General features: G+C 35.0%; 1 protein-coding gene across 3 annotated transcripts in view; it reads left to right on the plus strand.

Annotated features, from left to right (window-relative positions):
• The window catches only part of LOC126736742 (mothers against decapentaplegic homolog 6), a 99,254-nt gene that overhangs the window by 53,593 nt on the left and 29,426 nt on the right, over positions 1-16,235 (plus strand). The window lies entirely within an intron of this gene.

Raw genomic sequence — 16,235 nt, forward strand, 5'->3', positions numbered from 1 at the left:
GTAATTAACAAAAACTGAATTCATTTTTTATTATAAAACAAAAAAAGAGTGAAATTATGGTTTCCAGCTAGGCTTATTTTAGGCATTTAATGTTCTAAGAATACCCCTAATAAAATCCCTCAATTTTAACGTTGTTTCTCTCAATAAAAATGAGAGGTGGTAAATTTGCTTATTTCTCACGCCTAGACAATCCAAACAATTTCAAACATTCACTTCACAATCTATAAATAATAAGAAAATTCAATTAAATATAATAACCGTCATTACAAGCGATATTTTCCCATCGCGTCTTTTTCTTCTTGTTCGTCTTGAAGAGTTGACTCCCGTCGGTCGCAGCGACCCGTTCTACTATTTATGGCATTACCCGCTTTTTTTCGCGCACGTCTCGTCCTATTTTTAGACATTTTATAGTTGAAAATGCATTAAACAGTACGACTGGGAGGAAAATTGAAACTCTATAATATAATATAGGTTTAGGTGACGTCACGAGAAAACGCCGTCTCCATAGCTTCACCTGGCGCCACGACGGCGTCCGATGCATATTCATCGATTAGCCCCTGGCGCGGGTTCGAATTTCTCACCTGCTGCTGCTGCCTACTACCGTCGACTTTTCATGCTTTTAACATTCTTTTGTCGCCGTTCTTGGTTTCATTTTTTTCTTTTATCGTTGTTTCCTGACACCAAGTGACAATGGGAGCTTTTAACATGGTGTGTTTCTTCAAAACATTACTGTAATGAGGCCACAGAATTCTTAGCTAATATAGCAATTAATCAGAATTCTATATTCTCCTGTTTTTAATATTGAACAAATTAAACACAGCGGCCTATTATAGTCGTTCAGACTCATTTTATCTGCTTCCTTAAAAAGTGGTTTAATTTCTCCTATTTTAAGGGCATCTGGAAATGTTGATTGAAAACAAAAATTTATTATATAAATTTTTGTTTGTTTATAGTCCTCACAACATCAAGTTCTCAAACTTAAACTCAAAAATGCTTTATTGTCAATATAAACATAGAAGTTGTAGACAAAGCCAATAGACTGTACATTAAAGGAATAAAAACGAGAAACTAATTTAAAATAAAATAAAATTATATAAAACTTTGAAAAATACTTAAATGGTATTCATTAAAAAATTCACCTAAACTATAGTACGCTTTACTAGCAAGAAATATTTTCGTCCTTGTACGTAGGCTTTTTTCAGTCTTAAGTTGTCTTATTTCTAGTGCGGAAGTTTATTAAACAGCTTTCTACCTCCATATATTATGATAGAGCTACGGACAAGTTCAAAATGAGGAATGGGTAGCCTCAACAAATAATTTTGTCGCGTATTATAGTGGCTTCCTAAGTGGAGTTCCTGTTTATATTTTCTAAAAGCTAAGCAAACTGTTTCCAAAATAAAAATACAACACAGGGTTAAAATATTATGACTTACAAAAAGCGGGCGACATGAGTCACGAGGCTTGGCCCCACATAGATATCTAATGGCCCATTTCTGGAGTACAAACACTGAACTAAAAAGTGAATTTGAACATGAACCCCAAAAGCAAATTCCATATCGAAGGTGCGACTCGATAAGCGCGAAGTATGCAGATCTGGCAATGGGGAAATTAAGATTGGTGGCAACAACCCTTAGGGCGTAGCAGCCTGATGAGACTTTTCTACATACATTCACAATATGGTCTTCAAATTTAAGGGACTTGTCTATGGAAAGACCCAAAAACTTACTGAACGGTGGCATGGTGATGGCTTCATTATTTAAACATTATATCATTTGTATTACATTTAAAATTAAGGATATTTGTTTTGGAAACATTAAATGTCAAAAAATTTGCATCACACCAGTTTTTTATTTTTAACAAATCTGCACGTATATTGGCCTCCATTTGAGAAACATCAGAGTCGTGCCAGAGGATGGTGGTATCATCGGCAAACAATGTAAATTTGCCAGTTACCTGCAGTTGTGGCAGATCGTTCACATAAATGAAAAAAAGTAAAGGACCAAGTACTGATCCTTGCGAAACACCCTCATTTATATTAAGTTCCTAGAGATACCACCATTAAATTTGACAGCCTGGACACGATTTGATAAGTAGGAACGAAACCACTCAACGGCAGTTCCTCTGAAACCATAGAGCTCCAGTTTCATCAGCAGCACTCTGTGACTCACGCAGTCAAATGCCTCGGACAAGTCACAGAATACCGCCGCTGCAACTTCACCAACATTCAGTCGGTTGTACAGGTGCTCTAGAAAGCTAAAGATAGCATCATTTGTGCTCACAGACTCACGAAAGCCAAACTGCTGAAGACTCAATAGGCCAAACCTATTTTAAAATGAAATCATCCTCACCTTAACGAGCCGTTCCACTATCTTGGCTAAAGTAAGCGATAACGCTATAGGTCTAAAGTTAGAAGGACAGTCGCGATCGCCACCCTTGTAAAGAGGATCAATCATTGCTCTTTTTAAGCACTCTGGGAAAACTCCAGACATAAATAAAAAGTTAATTGACTCGGCCAAGACTTGCAAAGCAACAAGAGGTAAAGCAGAAAATATTTTAAGAGAAAGCCCATTCCAACCTGATGAACTCTTATTCTTAATATTAACCATTAACTGATTAAGCTCTTCTACACTTGTGGGGGCAAAAAAGAAAGATTCGGCTACTACCACATTGCTGAGATAGCTCCTGGGATCTATTGGCTGCAAGGTTACTAGCAATATCACAGTAGAAGGAATTGAGGACATTGGAATATAAGGTACTTGGAATAACCAAGACATTATTTTTGCCCCTTAGCTCATTTAAAATCTTCCAGGACTCTTTTGCTCTGTTGGAGGAATTATTTATCCTCCTTTGAAAGTAGGTCCACTTAGCTATTTTGATTGAGTTTCTGTAAATTTGCGGTATCTGTTATAATAATTTAAAAATGTTGCATTGTTCATAGCGTATTTCCTAGTGTAAAAAAGGGAGCGCATATTTTTCCCAGATACTCGTAAACCCTTAGTATACCAAGGTTTTCTATTTCGTTTTTTAATATTCACATTCTTATTAGCTGCAGTATTAAGCTTTACTAATCCCACTATTGCCTCATGGTCGGTCAGACAAACCGGCATTGACTGTTGTACACTGATTTTCGTGTTGGTTAAAATTCGTACAGAATTAATCTGTCAGTGAGGAAGAAAATGCTGAAATCCGGGTTGGCTGATCCACGTGCATCTTAAGTTCATTTATTTTATGAAATAAAAATAGGCTTTTTGGACCCCATGGTGCCTGTTGCCTATAATCATTTGGAGTTTCAATTTTACAAAAAAAATTATTAAAATGATTTGCTATCTCACTTTTGTCCATTACAATTTGCCTACTTGATAGTTTTAATTTGTCAATTTTTGTTTTTCGAGAAGGTTTGTTACAAATTCGATTAACGCAATTCCAAATAGCACTACTTTGATTTTTATTTCGGGCAATTAAGTTTTCTGCGTATGTTTTTTAGCATTTTTGATAAATTTCGCAATACATTTTTATAGGCTTTGTATACATTATTACTTAAACATGTTAGATATTAGTCTAGTCTTTTAACCGAAGAATTATCCGGAAGAATTTAAAAAAATTCGCCGTGTTGTGCAATTTTATCACCAGACAACAAGTTTTAGATTTATAGCCCAAAAAGCCTTTTTATAGAGGGCTAACTCGTAAAAGCAAGGGTGCTAACTTAAAACCTCCATGTTCTACAAAAGTACTAAATTTAGGAGCCAGTTATAGCCCAAAATCCTTTTTTTGCAGAGGGCTAACGTCTTAAGGTGCGTACAGACTTGCACACGCATTCGGTGATGTGCAAATGTGGACTTGAGCACGCATCTCGTGAGCCAGAGTGGTGTCGGTTTTTGACGCGCATCAAATTTCTTACAAGTTTGAAACTTTTCAAACCATTCTTGATGTGCATGCGTAAAATATTACTTTACATAATTTTAACTTTTAATCGATTTGAAACCGTCTGTGCGAACATCAAATACGGGTTGAGTGGAGTCCATATTAAAAAAAGAAGAGTAAGAGAAATAACCTCACTTTTTTATGCCAGTGGAAAATGAGAAAATAAATAAAACATTAACAAAAAAAATAACGCTACAACCTTAAAATTGTATATTATTAATAGAGTTTAAAATTGTGTAATTATTTGCTACTTCACCTTACTTCACTTTACCAGGGTTTACTCTAAAATGGTCGAGAAATTCTATTCCATTAAATTGGAAGACAGTCTCATCAAAATAGTTTTGATTTTTGGGCCTTATCCATTCTTCGAATAAATTTTCTTCAAAAGTCTGTGTCGGAATCAACATAACTCGGAATCAACAAAATTCTGATACTTCAGATTCTTCCGACGATTCAAAATTCCTTAATGTGTACTACGAATTATCTGACACTTTGATTGAAATAAATCCGAAAACAAGTCTGACTATCAGAAATTTGTGTAATAACATCAAACTTCTGATTTGAAACCGATCAGAAGTTTCTGTGCGAACGCATTTTACTCTATTGCGCATGTTTATTTGCCGAAAACTTGTTTCTTACTGCCGTGAGAACAAACCTTTAGACGGGTTTTTGCTCCATTCGCGAGACTAGTGCCGATTTGTTCAATTTTATTAATATTTATTTCAGTGACTAGCCACTAGCCGACTAGTCACTGAAATGAAAATAATAAATAAATTTTTGGTTCCTGTGTTAAGGTATAATTAACAACGAGGGCTGAACTTTAAGGTCGTATCCATATTACGTAATTTTTAAACAAATATACAGGGTGGTCAAATAGTTTGAAACGGATTGACGGTAATCAGTTGTGCATATAAAACCTATAAAACATTTTGATAGCTGACAAGTGACTAGCTCTTTGCCCTAATATGGCGGGAAATTTGAAAAAGATATATAAAATGTAAAAAATAAGGCTAGGAGTCAGAATATCGAAAAATTATTAGGAAAAACGTGTTACGAGTTTAATTTTATGACTATTGATTGATTTTCAAAAAAATACATGAATTTATCCGAAATTATGATTTTATCGGCATACTGTGTTTAAAAATATTTTTATTCCGGTTTTGTCACTAGAAATCATTTGGTAGGTACCTAATATATGATTTTAAACAAAAATAAACAAATTAGTTTTTTTATATTTGACGAAAATTCAAAAAATGGTAAAATCACTTTAGCAGTGATGGTGTACTCGTTTCAATCCCCAAATTTCATTCAAATCGAGCAAGTAACAAAAAAGTAAAAAAAAAATTCCACATAAAATAATAATACATATTAAATCCCAATTAGATTTTTTTTATCATTAGGACCCACTGTGTTGTAATTTTTGTCTAGCAAAATGCCTTGTATAGACCACTGTGTCGCATGAATATTATAATAATACACGGTAAGTTCTAAAAGTTCAAAACTTTGCCAAATTATCAGGGCTTGAAGAACACGATTTGGTAAAAGATGTGCATATATTTGGATTCTCCAGAGTTTCTTGAATAATTCCATAGCAATTTCAGGAAGTTCTAAGCTATTTTAAGCATTTTATCAATGAAATTAAGAAGCAAGTCCGAGGCGATTCATCCACGTTGACGCCATGTTGTCAAAACCGCCGTAAAAGTCGCCATTAAAATCTCGCGTAGACGTCAAAATCGACCATTTTCAGACGATGTTTTAGGTTATAAAAAAAGGTTTTTACCTTATGATTTGTACATGGAAAAATAGTATAAAGCCTTAGGAACAGATTAACATCAATTCTGGACGGATTCCAATTGGTTTTAGTAGTTAAATTTCGCTTATAAAAAGGGTCTTTTTTCGGCGAAAATCGCCGTATTCGTTGCCATGGAGACGCGACCATAGGCTTGTTGACACAGACCTTTTCCCTATACTTTTACATTGGATGCTGGACCACTAACTTATTGTTTGGTGCACTGGCTCTCGCTGGTTTCGACGGTATGACTGGTTGATTGGACCGGCTTTTTTTTGGGGTTTTTCTTAAATAACAGCGCGTTGTAGAAAAACGGTATTTTGAAGGTCGATATCTCGGCTTCTACCGGAGCTATCGGGAAAATTCCAACGGTTTTGTCTTAGTTTCGTCATTCTGAATCCAACGAGACCATCCCCAAGGTCGTAGCTTTTACGATAGCCGAGATATGACATTTTTGATGCCCATTTTTGGCCTCAAAAACGGACGTCGAAAACGACTTTTTCAGGATTTTCAAAGTGCTCTCATTCCCTTAGTTCTGCTCGGATCCTGTTTTAACCCGGTGTTTTCGTAATCTAGGTGATCAGAATAAGACGCTGGTATACTTAGTTTGATTTCGAAAAAAATCAATTTTTGGTGAAAAAATTCGATACGGGGGGGTATACCCGAAAAATGAAAAAAACCAAACTTTGAAGGTCGGTATCTCGGCTTCTACTGGAGCTATCGGGAAAATTCCAACGGTTTTGTCTTAGTTTCGTCATTCTGAATCCAACAAGACCATCCGCAAGGTTGTAGCTTTTACGATAGCCGAGATATGACATTTTTGATGCCCATTTTTGGCCTCAAAAACGGACGTCGAAAACGACTTTTTCAGGATTTTCAAAGTGCTCTCATTCCCTTAGTTCTGCTCGGATCCTCTATAACCCGGTGTTTTCGTAATCTAGGTGATCAGAATAAGACGCTGATATACTTAGTTTGATTTGAAAAAAATCAATTTTTGGTGAAAAAATTCGATACGGGGGGTATAGTTCTGCTCGGATCCTGTTATAATCCGGTGTTTTTATGTGAAGAAAAACAGTTTTTAGTGGATTATAGCCAGATAGTTTCCAGTTGTCTAAAAAAAAATGGTTTTTGTAGGTGTCATAGGTATCCCAGTATCAAGCGTCAAAGTTTAAAAAAGGTGTAGAGCAAAAACTGCCCTACGTAGAAGGTTGTAGACTATGTCGAAAAATAGGTTTTAAAAAGTTCTTAAAACGCTGAAAGTTTGGAATTTCCAGGTGGCACCAATAAAGAGTTATTAAGAGAAATAGAAAAAATCGGTCAAAAAAAGGCTCAAAAGGGGGTTCATATTTGTTAACACAGCTCACCCTGTATAATACCTAGAGCCATATGTAATACCTCTATTTAATCCTAAAGGATCAAGCGTTGAAATGGTGCAAACAGAAATAATTTAAAAAAAAAATTGTAGTAGAAAAAAAATCATTTCTCTAAAAATTCTATTTTTTTTCGGAAAAAAAAATTTACGTTGAGTTCGTTTAACTCGGAAGCAGTTTCTTTTTGAAAAGGGCTGTTTTGTCCGCATTATCGGGAATCAACCCTATTTTTTGACCTTTTATATTACTTTTTTCAAAGTACCAGTTGTTCAAAGTCTTCTACTGACATACAGGTAAAATTTTGTAATTATCCGGTATTAGGTACTAAAGCCAAATCTGCTAGTAAATCGGACCTCATTTGTAAAGTTCTTCTTTTAAATAAATGCGTCATCCACCATCACCATCTTTCTTTTATTTTTTACTCCTAATAACCACAAACGCAGTACTTAACCATAAGTAACTCTTTAGGACCAGAATCAGAAGTACAATTTCGCAAAGCCAATTCTTTCCTATCATCTCAACTCATTTCAGAGGTTCACTGGGGATTCCTTGACAGAATAAACAATGATGCTGTGTCAGCTTTCTATACTAAACTTTATGGCATTTTTAGTCAATCAGTATCATTTTATGTATAAACCAGGCAAAAATAAATATAATTATTCAGGGTCAAAGTTTCCAGTTTTCGCAAAAAATGGAAAAGAACCAACCAAGCATTGGATGTTGATAATTATAAAAGGCTGAAATTGTTCCAAAATAAATGCTGCTTATGCAGAGTTTATTCATCAAACTTAGAATTGCATCAGGTCTGATCCGAGGAAATTCTGGAAATTTATTCAGCAAAAACGAGACACATCTCGAATTCTAGGAAACTTGACCCATAATGAATTATATCTACTTAGAGAATCCAGAGGGAATTCTATTTCTCAGTTCTTTGGGAGTCTTTTTGGTGACTCTATTGAGAGTGTTAATAATCAACACTTACAGGGCTGGAAGTTATGAAATCTCTGAAGAAATAAAAAAATAAAGAAACTGCTGGATTTGACAGTGTTTAGGATATTTAATTTATTAATTCGGACTAGTATCTTTACTGCATGAGGAGTTGTAAAAAATCTGCCCCATTTTTAAATCAGGTGACAAAGGTTTGTTCAAGAAATACCAGCCAATCTCAATATTGACAAGTTCCTGAATCTTATATCCCAGTATCAACATGCCTTTTGAATTTCTTATGTCATTTAACCTTAAAAATTATATAATTGTCTTGTTATTGGGATATTCTTATGTTAGACAATAAAATTTTGAATTACTGCAAAAGTATAACTGAATCTAGGAGGAAAAGTCCAAAAGACCGTTTTGATAGGAATTGACCAGTTGACAATTTTGATTCTATTCTATTCAAGGGTTGCATGTAGCCCAAAAACTTGCAGAATATTATTAATTTTTTCGAACACTACTAAATGCTAAAAAAAAATTACAGGAAATATTTTAACAGAAAGCCTCCGTGTCTATAAACTTTCTTACACGAATTTTATCATAAACCATCTTTAAGAACTAACTCAAAACCCGAAACTGATTTTCAAATTTCACCTCGCCTATTCAACATATCTAATCAGTAGAAAATATCTGACGAAAAAACAACAGATAACGAACATCCTTGACTTCGGCAAGGTCTCGACTCTCGCCGAAAATAGATGAATGGCCGAAAACCGTTCACCGCCGGGGGCGGGCGCCATCTTGAATGAACTCGGTAGCCCATTATCATCGTATTCGTATTTATATACGTGATAACAGTCAGGTAGTTGTGATTCACATTTTTTTTTCTACTATTTGCGCATGCGGCTTTCGAACCGGTGATAACGGACGAAATGAAGCCGGCCGGTCAGCGATTTGAACGAAAAAATCGACACGAAAAACGTGCGGGAAAAAACCGAATTTTTATTATCCTGAAAATCTGGCTGCGTTTCAAAGATTCATACACAACACCAGTAATTTCGAACTGATGATGTTGTCGTTTCCAGGAATCCGATTGATGTGACAAGAGTTTAATAATTAGCGAGGTTATTAATCTGACATTCCTTTTGTGTGCTCTCGTCGGGATCACAATTTATTGGTTTGCACATTTGGTTTTTAGAACGGTTCTAACTTTGCATTTGTTGTCCTATTTTTTATCTTGTCTAAGATTAAATAATTTCGGTAAGATGTTTCGTATGACCTTCACTTTACAGAGGGCTAACACGTAAAAGTACAGGGCCACCCTTTTCTCGGATAATATAGCATGTAGGAAAAAATATTTAGAGGAGGAGAAACGGTTTTTTCGGACTTGACTCAAGAAACATTGTTGAATTACATGCAATTTTCTTGACCAAATGAATTGTTTGTGAGGCATAGCCTAAAAGGCCGTAACAGCACGGGTGCTATTTTGCCATTTTCCCAAAAACTACAAAATCTTGGAGAAAAAAGCAAGAGAAGACGATGATGTACAGGTTAATGTCTATTATTATCTTCTTATCTCACCTTAGATTAAGTAATCTCGGTAAGGTGTTACATACGACCTTTAAGATGTCACTTTTAAATAATACATGTGTAAATAAGTGCTCTATCATAGGTTTTAATAATTGCAAATTTCGGGGAATTTTGGGGTAATTATTTACTTTATGAACAGTCCACGTAATAATTCATTAAGCTATGCGTAAGTTTTATTATTTTAAGGCTTATTGTTTCTCATTTTTTTTTGGTAATCATGAAATCTGTGAAACTAATTACGATTTAAAAAAACAGACTTACCTCAACATAACGTTAAATCTACCTGTCAACTTCCAATGACAAGCAGCAGTCTTACTATTCTTACCAACTGTCGAACCTTATTGGTCTAATGTCAAACATAATGGTTTTTTTTAGTAATACAGTTTAAATAATACATGTGTAAATAAGTGTTCTATCATAGGTTTTAATAATTGCAAATTTCGGGGAATTTTGGGGTAATTATTTACTTTATGAACAGCTCACGCAATAACTCATTGAGCTATGCGTAAGTTTTATTGTTTTAAGGCTTATGATCGTCCTGGTTTCTCATTCTTTTTTGGTAATCATGAAATCTTTAGCCGCGTATCCACTGGCATTAACATTTGTAGCAACATTTGTAAACGTTTGCGAATATTGATAAACGCTTGCAAAACGAAATACCCACCGATCAGCACATTTTGTTTGAAATTGTTCACAAAGCAGTTTTGAGAGCGTTTGTCGCGTATCCAGGTCTTTTTTTGTTTTGAGGAAAACCGATAATAGAAAAATTGTAAAAATGGCCCCGTTAAGTAGAAAGAAACTTGCCGCCTGTGCTGCATTAGTATTTTGTGTACTAATAGAAAAAGAAAAGAAGGAAACATAGATTTTGGGTGTCTCATTTTTTAAAAACTAGAGTTTCTATGCAGCTGATTTCTGATATCAAAACTGACAGGAGTAGCCTATTCAAAAATTTTACTCAAGTTTCGCCAAGAGATTTTGATTTTCTGCTCTCAAGAATTTCTCTAGAAATATCTAAAATTGACACGAACTATCGAGAGTGCGTCTCTGCCGAAATTAGACTGGCCATCACACTTCGCTTTCTAGCGACAGGAGATTCCTCCTATGCCAGTCTTATGTACCTCTTCAGAGTTTCGAAGCAGCTCATTTCTAGAATAATTCCTGAAGTATGTGCCGCCATCATGAAAGCATTAGCGAGCTATGTAAATATCTATTTATCTACAAACGTAGAATATCGCGTCTCCACTGAAATCAGGCAGAAATCCACAAACAAGTCAAATCCTTTGAAGTTACCGACTTTTCGCGGAACAGTGGCAAACGCCTGCAAATGTGAGTGACCGACGTATCCACCGGATAAACATCGTGTTTGTAAACGATTGCAAATGTTTCTAAACGTTCCGTTTGTCAGGTGGATACGCGGCTTAAGAAACTAATCAAACTTACCATAACCTCAAATCTACCTGTCTGTGTTTTTATAGTCATAAGATCAAACTAATAATGATTTAAGTCAGATTTACCTTAACATAATCAGCATAATCTCGAATCTACCTGTCGGCGAGTGATAGCAATAATATCACTCTCACCCTTGTTGCCAACTGTTTAAGCTAATTGGTCTAATGTCAAATTTCTGACACGTATTGAGGCATAGTTGCCAAACTGCAGATGGTTGTTGGATCTCAATTGTCTAACTTGAAAGCGTCTTTACGTACTCCTGGTTTTACAATTTTAATGTTTGCAAAAATTAAAACTATAAAAATCCTCTGCTTTTCTTAACATAACCTCAAATCTCTCCCTTATTTCCAACTGACAAAGTTCATTCACAAACCTAATGAGGCTTAGTTGCCAAATATTTGCGGTTTTTCAATCTCAATTGTTTAATTTTTAAGCCCTTAATGGTCTAATTAAATAAAGTTGTCAAAATCCAATACTTACCTTAACATAATCTTAAGTTATCTGTCAACTGCCAAAGACAAGTGACAGCAGTTACTCTGTCCCTTGTTGCCAACTGTCAAAGCTCATTGTTCTAACGTCAAATTTCTGACAAACTGCAGATGTCTGTTACGTGACAATTTTTGACTTTTTAAGCCCCTCACGTACTATCTCTTGGTTTTAGAATCTTAAAGTTCTAACTAATTACATAACACAACCTCAAATCTATCTGTCAATTGCTAATGACAAGTGACAGACTAACATCAGTCTGTCTCTTGTTGCCAACTGTCAACCTGATTATTTTCATATCAAATTTCTGACACATATTGAAGCATAGTTGCCAAGCTGCAGAGGTTCTCATTGATTGAATTGGTATTGAATGAATAAGATTATCGATTTCTTCTTAGGTGATAATATTGTTCCACTCTTCCAGTACCGCCACAACCAGCTGGTGGATTTGGTCTCCTTAATATAGTTTTTAAAGTATATCTCGCAGGTGCTCAACTATGCACAATGCCCCTTCGAAACAGAACTGTTGGTAAGGAACAATTTCTTGATGAAAGGCTTAACGTGCAGCATAGTTGTCAAAGTGCAGTCTCTCTTTTGTTGTCAAGTGTCAAAGCTTATTGATATAATGAGGCTTAGTTGCCAAACCGCTGATGGTAGTTATATTTTAATTGTTTACTTTTTAAGCTCTCTAAAATAGTAAAATTCTTTACTCACCTTAACATAACCTGAAATCGATGTGTCAACTGCCAATCAGTGTTGCCAACTTATATGTTGGACATAATAGTACAAGTTCGCACAAACTAATAGTACAGATGGTACAAAAAAAATATTGGTCGCAAATAAGTCCTTGGTAATCTTTTGGCCTTGGTTTTCCATTCTCCATCGGTGTACGCTCTTTTTCCACTCAAGTTGCAACGGTCGGAACACAGCCACGTCGAGTGGCTGCAAAATATGTGTTGCGTTGGGACAAAGAGCTATTAGGATGATATTATTTTTACTGCAAAATTCCCTAAAGGACATCGTCAGGTGAGATGTGTGTCCATCCAAGAACAATATAACGGGAAACTGGACTTTCTGAGCAACTAACCAAGGGTGAAATATATTGGCGATGTACTCAAAAAAGCTTTCACCAGTCATCCACCCATTTTCCGACTTTCCGATACCCCAGTGTTTTGGAACTTTTTCGACAACTGATTTGGGAATTCTTTTGTAGTTGTAAACGATCATTAGCGGTAAAATTTGACCAGAGGCACTACATGTCACCAAAGTCGTCAAGCATTCTTTGTCATTATTGTTTACAAATGAGTAAACTGTTCTATCCCCCTTTCGAACTAAAACTTTGTCTCCCTACGGAGTGAGGAAGAAGCTGTTTCAACACAATTGAACACACGGCTGGGGTCATATAGGTAATGTTAAGGTTTTTTGTGTCTTGTAAGTAGGCCCGTACTTCTATGAACCACTGACGAATGCGATTTTCTGTTAGAATGTTTCTAGCAGAAGTGAGGTTTTGGGAAATTCTTGCTGCCAGTTCTGGATGCCTCTGCGTTTTTGTTGCTGGAAATCCACAAGCTGCTATCCGGAATAACCATGCTACCAGTAAGTTTTCTTCATCAGTTGTTAGTATAGTTCCTGGTCCACATTTCTTATCTAAATTCGTTCTACCTTTTACTTTGTCCTGAAGGGTCGATCTTGGTACCCGATATAACTTGCTAGCTGTTTTAAAAGGCATTCCTGCCTGAATGGCGCCAACAGCATTCTTTATAGCTTCGGTAGAATATTGAATTCGTTTCTTCTTTTCCATTGTTATTAAAATAATTCTGATCTAAAACAAACGTATCCAATTATCGGCACTTATAGTGTATGTATTATCGGCAGATATATTATGCGTCAAATAAGGCTAACTCTAGTACAAAATATGGAGTGCCGAAAATTGGTGTGTAATTTCTTTGTTTTATACTGCATTTAAAGATCAATCACTTCCCATGGTAAGTTAATAATTCAACGTAAAATCGACCTAAATGCACTTAAACCAATTATCGGCACCTCTGCCTATAATTGGGTCACTAATTAATATTTACGTACTGATTATCGGCACTCATAAAATTCTCGAAAAATCAAGAGAAAAATAGTTTTTAACAGAAAAAATATCAAAAACAATAGTTTCGAAACATATTAAATGTAATGGAATGTTTATGCGAATTTTTAATCATAAATTATAACACGATTTAGCTTACCTGTTTCTTAACGAAAGTAACAACACACGCACAATTCAACAGTTTTGCGCGAACTGACCAGTATTGTTTTGACAGCTCTCTTTTCAGATTTTGACAGAGGAGCGTTCGATTTTACAGAGGCGTAGATAAAGATTCACAGAAGTATTTAGAATATTTTTATTCAACGGTTTCGTAGTAGGAATCTTATTAAAGGGGATAATTTGTAATAAGTGCCGATAATTGGGGTAGTGCTGATGATAGGTACATTTAACTTAGTTGCCAAACTGGGAATGTTTGTTCAGTTCGTTCTAACTAAATAAAACAGTAAGAATCCTATACTTATATTAACATAACCTCAAATCTATCTCTAGAATGTTAATGTCAAATCAGTCTTATAATAATAATAAATGTCTTTAGTTCAAACTAATAAATTGTATAAAGAAAATTACAAAACAAAATGACAATTTGAAAACTTGTTTTATTAGTCAAAAGTGCGAAGTCCAGATGAAGTATTGGTTAACACCTCGCTGATCTACTAGGTCAACTATCCTTGTTCAGATCTAATCAAAGGTCATCGGTTTTATGTCAAATTTGACATATCTATCCTGGTTTTACCATTTTAGCGTTCTAACTAATTAAAATTAACCTTAACCTCAACTCAACGATCATCAAAGAACAAAACAAACATCAAATCGCTTCTATTACAGTTTTTACTATCGTGAGACTCTTCTATCAACTTTAAACCCTTCAGGACAAATTTAACAACAATGGGAGTAATACAAAAACGTGGTGAACTAAACGACAATCATTACGTCACTGAATGACGTCAAACAAATCGATTTGACAGGGGTTTTCACTACGATGAATCTCTCGTAAAAGCTGTACCTAACGGTTCTGTGACAACCAAATGTCAAATGGATTTGATAGATGTTTTTTATTGCGACAAGTCTCTTGTCTCAATGTGGTTGGTAGTAATGGCAATATTATAAGTGGGGTTCGAACCAAATTAACAGCAACCATTTTATCTAAGACTAAACTTAAATAAAAATAAAAAAAACATAATCTTTGCCCTCCGGACTGGCATCGGACGGCTCCTTTGATCATCAAAAACGGAGGAAAAAAAGCACGATTTCGATTACAAAATCCCGGCGCATTACACATAATATAAAAACAAGCCCATGTAAACTAACGACCGTCACGTTTACACCAATGTTAAAATACAAATTTATTTATTAAATTGTTATATGAAATTTATCGCCGAGTTATCGCGCGCAGTACTCCGGCCGGCGATAACACTTGTGTCACTTAAAAAGGACGCCGCCGACCGCGATCCCGCATACGATTAATTAAAAATGTGTTGTTAATAATAATTTATATTCTTAGAATGTAAATAATTACGTATTATCTAGAATGTTCCGTTTGGCGATATATGAATTATTTACGGGCGAGTGTAAGTACACCCTTATTTCATAAGGGTGTGGCGATAAAATAAATTGCGAAATTACCGAGCTTGTCACTCACAAAGATCAACAATTTTTTTTTCTATCCATATGATTAAATGCATCAACGTTCGACGGGGGGGCCACCCATGAAGATATTCGGCCAATCATCCAAGGTATTTATTTTCTTTTGGGGCGTACATACGTACTACATGAAATTACGGGTTAATGGTTGGTAGTTTAAATTGGGGTTTTGCTGGGAAGTGCTCTTTTGTTGGCCTGAATAAGACATTCTTTTTTTTTTTAACTCTATTCCATCTTAAGCGACCAGACGTAATAAAAGTTGCACAACGCACAATTGACAGACAGACCACATATTTTTTATGTTCTTCAAGCATATGGATTTTAACTTTATTGAAGTGATTTTTATTATTGGAGGAAAACTTCAACTAACTTTAATTATAGTCAAAAATAAGTTTCACTTTCTGGAAATTGAGGAAATAACTCATCAATTGTATTGGTTCGAGTCAAAAAATTAAAGATGTATACATGAAATAATAAAAGACGCTATACATATGAATATGTAGTGTTCAACTAGTTGTTTAACAACATATATATATTTTATAGTAACAGATCCCCATTAACCACAAAGTGATATAGAGTCGACTTGTCAGTGTACTCAATTCTTAACTTTTTCATTGTGGTTATATTAGAACTACCTTGATCAAAAATGCTTGCACAGACCTTCATTGACTGTGAGTCTTTAAGGCAGTTAATTATTAGATTTTTAAAATCTCTGTCTTAACTGTATGTTGTGTATCAAAAAATAGGACACTGCCATTTTATATGGTTTTTAAGACCTCTAATCATTAACCTTGTAGCATGAACAAGAGCTTAGTTGGAGTTTTTACCCTGAGAAACTAGGGTCTTCAAACTCTGAAATTCTTTGATTGGATTTTTTAATAAAAAAGTGCATAACTTACACATATTTCATCAAACATCAAGGCGCAACAATGTTCTAGTACACTCATAGATTTCATCTACAATT

The sequence above is a fragment of the Anthonomus grandis genome, chromosome 5, assembly GCF_022605725.1.
Source record: "Anthonomus grandis grandis chromosome 5, icAntGran1.3, whole genome shotgun sequence".
Lineage (NCBI taxonomy): Eukaryota > Metazoa > Arthropoda > Insecta > Coleoptera > Curculionidae > Anthonomus > Anthonomus grandis.